Raw genomic sequence first — 5,846 nt, 5'->3', positions numbered from 1 at the left:
ATGTCGTCCACATGGGAATCTGTCCGATGGTTAAGTGATGGTATGTTTGTACGATTCTCATGTGTGAACGATTTCTTGAACGTGGAATTTAAAACCTCGGCTTTCCTTTTGCTATCTTCAACTGCCACACCAGACTGGTCAACAATAGAAGCCCTAGACTCACACAGGTTCCAGTCGATGCCGAAAGCCATAATAGGTTTAGATCTTTCTGATGAAGACATCTGATACTACGCCTGATTAAAGCCGAATATAGGAAAGCAACAAACTCTAGGAAACCATGGAAAACAATTATGGAGGTACGATAAGGGTACTGAATCTAACAACCTCACGATTTAATGCTTGATTATCAACTAAGAGTCGTTAACCCTCACATCCCTGTTAGGAGCCAGGAAAATTTGTTCCGCATACGGCGACGTGGAGAGTTTCAAATGGTTCAAATGGCTCTGAGCACTATGGGACATAACATCTGAGGTCATTAGTCGCCTAGAACTTAGAAATAATTAAACCTAACTAACCTAAGGACATCACACACATCCGTGCCCGAGGCAGGATTCGAACCTGCGACCGTAGCGGTCGCTCGGATCCAGACTGTAGCGCCTAGAACCGCACGGCCACTCCGGCCGGCCGTGGAGGGTTTAACCAGGCCAGCCTCCAACTCAGTAATCTTTTCTAGCTGACGCGTCTTCGTCGGGTATAGTCGATAAGGCGATTGCCGCACTGGAACCTGATACGTCAGCTATATGTTATTAGTAATCCCCAACTGCTCTGTCAATACATCAGGAAACACAAATTCAAAATGTATTGTGCCTCGACGGCTCCCAGATGATCTAACGGAAATTGTTTCTCATATCCGACAACCGCATTAACATGCTAACCTGAACTGTGTTCACACAAATCATATTTAACTTCAGGGTGGAAATTAAGAAAAATTTTTCCCGCGTAATCCACACTCACTGTGACTTAGTTATAAAATCGCACCCCAAAAATTAAGTTCGTCGAAAGATACCTAGCTACTAGCAATTTCAGTTGCCAAGTTAAATTAACCCTTAATGTAACTCGTACCTTACCCACCAATGATAGATTCTCTGCATTAACAGCGCGGCACTACTTTTCCACAGGCTGCAGATGTAGAAACTTAAAAATGTTTATGCCGTTGGTACCACTGGTAACTTAGAGAACAGTTACTCTCAGAATCTAATAAGCTGCACACCCATTCCCGGTTAATGGCGGCGCAAATGAAGGGAAGAGCACTCTTCACACCCCTTACCTTATTACAACCTTTAGGGGCCTGCTTCCGCTCCCCTCCGCCAACATCGTCAGCTACTCTTACGGGCGGGGTAGGGACGGGTTCCGGAGTTTCTCAGAAAGTGCCCCGCCTGGTTGCAGCAGAAACAAGTCTCTGATCAAACAAACCCCTGACTGCTGCACCCGTGCCTCCTTCACAATCATGCGTCACTCATTTTTCATTAAGCAACTGGGAATCTTTCATAGTTGTGACTAATTCATGTAGTTCCTTGAAATCCTTCGGCTTACCGGTGGAAACCAGCTTCCAACGGTCCTCAGGACACATTCCTTCCAAACTATTAATCCTTTCCACTCCAGTACATTCTAAACAAAGATCAAACCTTGCGTTACGAATGCAAAATTCTCATTTCAACGTTGCACCCTAAAGTAATGCTGCCTCAACTTATTTGTATTTATGTTTGACAAGTTTCCAGAAATAATCATTTTACTCAAGCTCTGTATTGAACGTTGCTCACTAATGGTCAGAATCACCAAACCACGGCAAGAGGTCGCCTGCTTTATCACAAGTATATGTCCAAGTGATGCTAAATGTTGTCATCTTTACATATAGAAAAGTATTATCTTCTCAACAATCTTCAAATCGTGAGCTACACCCTTAATTTTTATATATGAAATTAGTGACTTTACTCATGGCACTTTTGTTGCTTTAGTCTGCAGTCACTTTCAGAACTCTAATTAATCATTTAATTAACTAATTTAGTATGATTGCACACTGAGTTGCTGGTGTATCCATGTATTACCACAATAAAATAAAAACAGTGAATGGCTGAGGGAGTATGAATGAGGACACTGGCGTATTTAAGCTTATAAAAATAATGAAAAGTTTTTATTCATCCTTTTATAACTACAATCAAGTCGATAACTCTTACATAAAATGATAAACATAAATCAGGAAAAGAATAGTGCTTGATTGGCAAAGCATTCCTTGGGGTGGAAACTATACAATTTCTCACCTGAATTAGTCCCTTCTACAACGCAATCGGACTGTGCTTACATGACTCCACTGTGAGGCTAAATTCTATTCAAATGGAAGGAACCACGATCAGGTACGCCACAAACTACATACTTATATGGATATGGTGTCTGTTCTTTCGGACATGTCCGAAAGAACAGAAACCATATCCATATAAGTATATAGTTCTGGCAATACCGGCCATGACCTTCTTCTTCTATGCGAATGCACACATATTACCCGCGAACTCTTACGGGACTTGGTAAGAATGTTTTCCACGAGTAATGAGTGTGTTGGGTAGAATGTGTGTGGACATATAAGGTGAGAATGTGGGTCTCACGGGAGGCGTGCGCGAGATAGTCCCTGCAGTCGCACTATTTTCTGTGCCCTCGGTGGCTCAGATGGATAGAGCGTCTGCCATTTAAGCAGGAGATCCCGGGTTCGAGACCCGGTCGGGGCACACATTTTCACCTGTCCCCGTTGATATCTATCAACCCCCGTCAGCAGCTGAAGGTATTAATATATAATTCGAACCACAAACTATAGTTCACGGAGAACAGGGAGCTGTGAATATCATTAAACAACCCTACGCCGGTGCAGCTATACCTTACCCTTTTACTCCGATTCAGGCGGCAGCAGAAACGGCACGCTGTGGGCTAGGGGCAGAGCGTGGCGGCAGCTGTAATTTTCTCACTCGTCCACGAAAACTTGCAAACTACGTGGACTGGCGTTTTGACAGTGAAATTACGGCAGATTTCAGTGTGAGGTGCACCTGTTCGCTGGTCTGGCCAACCAATTTGACTCACAGGCATGGCAGCGCTTGCTGGAATTGTCAAACGTCAGAAGGCAGACTCAGGACGAGTAAGTTTACCCTCGTGACACACGATATGTCCGAAATGATATGCAGTTCCACTGTCGGTACAGCTGGAAACAGGCACTGGCTCTTAGCCCACCACAAGTTGCATACCACAAGTCTCATTCACTAGGAAAAGACCTGAAGTTCTCCACCAGGAGAGGACCAGAAGACGAAGAAGGCAAATCATCACAGTGTCTTTCCACCAAGCCTCGTACAGGAGCCGAATTAGCAGAAAAAACTCGCGTCCACGTTGTACAAACCAACTGAACTATCCTCCACTTATTGAATCTTCCCTCTTGACTGTTATGCTGGCCTGGTAGCCAATCCAAACACACACTGGGGTTCCTACGCTGTGGGAGCAAGCCTCTACTGTGCATATCCTGAGGGGAGTCAATCAGCGACTCAAAATCCCTCTTGTCTGAAAAAAAGAAGATTTTAGACTAGGGAGGCGTCGTTCTCACGGTAAGCACGGCCATGTTTCGGCAAAAAATGTCTACCTAGATGGGACCACATTCTCTCATTTAAGAAGAGATCTAATCTTTCCACGCTGACCATTTCCAGTTTCTGAACGAAGGCTGCTGAGCTTCCTAAACAGTCGTGTCTGTGAAATATATGTTTTTTTATTCGATCGCTAAAAGAACGTGGCGACTTCCTGGCGTCAGGGAAGTTACAGTTTTGCCTCCAATAAACACGTGCACCAGCCGCTCTGATCATATCGTCCCAGCTTATAACATAAGAATGCTTATTGTTTTATGAGCGTCCCACCATTTGCACAAACCCTCATATTACAGCAGTCTATCTTAAATGGCTTCCTAAAACCATTTTCCGCTACCTTTCTGCCTTCAGAATAGACTGTTGCCATGTTTTGCAAAACGTTTTGAGAACCGGGGCCCTAAGTGGCAAGAGTGGCGTGCCACGGCCCTAGATCCCTCTGCAGGTACAATTAACAGAGCGCTGCTTTCCAGAATCACTCGCACAGCCAGATTACTGGACACAAGATTTATGGCCCGCAATCCATCTTTCTCTCTGTCCTCCGTCGCCTGCACTATAGCCCCTCAGCTAAAAGTTCTCTGCAGACTACATGTGCAGTTATAAGAACATTCTACTCACAATTTCCTCATATAAAAAAGTCATAAACCACACATACCAAACTTAGTGTTGGGGAACACGGAGATCATGACCTAAAATACGAATATAATCTAACCGACAGAGTAGTTACATTGAGAAAGTGGCTTGCCACCTTTCACCACTCGGTCTACCTTTTGTCATAGGATAAATAATATGATGTGCTAACAAATGGGAGCTACAAAGAATATCAATCTGTCATTTTAACTTAACCGATAATCACTACCTACCTCGACTTAACTGACAACGAGTCTGTGCCATTTAGTAGTCTAGCTACTGGATTAAGAAACTTACTGAACTAAGCCCACACCACTTCATCACCACTGCTTCGCACGTGGCTGTGCTGAGACGTAAGATTCACTCCGTCATCCAAACCATCTTGCACAAGCAAGCCATCTCTTAAAGCTTGCAGTTGGGTTGCATTATCCCATAGCCCATCGAGAGTTGTGGTATTCTCTTATTCACATTACTTAAGCAGAAATCCTAGATCCTATTCGTCAAATAACTATAGCAGCAGCACTCCGTCATCAGGCCACAAGTGGCCCATCGGGACCATCCGACCGCCGTGTCATCCTCAGATGAGGATGCGGATAGGAGGGGCGTGTGGTCAGCACACCGCTCTCCCGGTCGTTACGATGGTTTTCTTTGACCGGAGCCGCTACTATTCGGTCGAGTAGCTCCTCAATTGGCATCACGAGGCTGAGTGCACCCCGAAAAATGGCAACAGCACATGGAGGACAGGATGGTCACCCATCCAAGTGCCGGCCACGCCCGACAGCGCTTAACTTCGGTGATCTGATGGGAACCGGTGTATCCACTGCGGCAAGGCCGTTGCCTCAAATAACTATAGGCTCAGCCTTAATAAGCATTATTTGCTTATGGGTGGGACAAATATCTTCCAAAAATTCAATAGTGGCTTAACAAACTGAACATCTAATGACTTAAAATCTGGCAAGGTTAGATACATCTTTTAGTACATCCAAGTTGTTTGATTTGAATAACTTTTAAAAAGAAAACAATCTAAGACAGAGTCAGCCAATACAAGATAGGATGCACACTGCTTCTCGCCAGTACATCAATCATCGTGTTTCAGTTCAAACGTACAACAGCTTTCAACTTGAATGAATGTCAATTTCGCAGCTTACATGAGATTTTATACGTTATAACAAGTAGATGTATAAGTCACCTGACATACTTTGGCGATAGTGAGCAGATTTACCTATCAAAATGTACATTATGTAATCCAAAGGGATGACACTCGATTCGAACCCAAATCCTGTAGGTCAATGAACAAAAGGTGAAAAAATCTCTTGGAAAAACGTTTTAGTTTGGGTGCAGACGCGAGTTGCGTTATCACGGCCCGCATACAACAAAAAGCTTCTAACAGGAGGTTGGTGACCTGCGGCGAGAGGGACAACGAACACGCTGGGCGATACATCGAGGGGAGCAGGTAGTGGCCCAGCGCTGCTTGCAACAGAGAAATTCTTTAGAAAACTGCGTTGGGGAATTTACACATGGATACAAACAGACAAGCGATGCAGTTGATCATGTGAAAGGCCCGTGGTAGGCTCATGATGTAGGTGTGTAGCTTTTAGGAGTCAGGAGCGG

The 5,846-nt window shown here is 44.4% G+C and overlaps 1 non-coding gene and 1 pseudogene across 1 annotated transcript; one reads left to right on the top strand and one right to left on the bottom strand.

Annotated features, from left to right (window-relative positions):
* The first annotated feature begins 2,642 nt into the window (after positions 1-2,642).
* On the top strand, positions 2,643-2,717 carry Trnak-uuu. The gene has a single exon. It is a non-coding gene; the product is annotated as a tRNA-Lys (tRNA).
* A 2,239-nt stretch (positions 2,718-4,956) lies between these two features.
* Positions 4,957-5,074, bottom strand: LOC124557022 (annotated as a pseudogene).
* Positions 5,075-5,846: the final 772 nt, after the last annotated feature.

Source organism: Schistocerca americana, chromosome X (genome assembly GCF_021461395.2).
Source record: "Schistocerca americana isolate TAMUIC-IGC-003095 chromosome X, iqSchAmer2.1, whole genome shotgun sequence".
Taxonomy (NCBI): domain Eukaryota; kingdom Metazoa; phylum Arthropoda; class Insecta; order Orthoptera; family Acrididae; genus Schistocerca; species Schistocerca americana.
The sequence above is the reverse complement of the archived record's forward strand: the minus strand, read 5'-3'. Positions and strand labels throughout refer to the sequence as shown.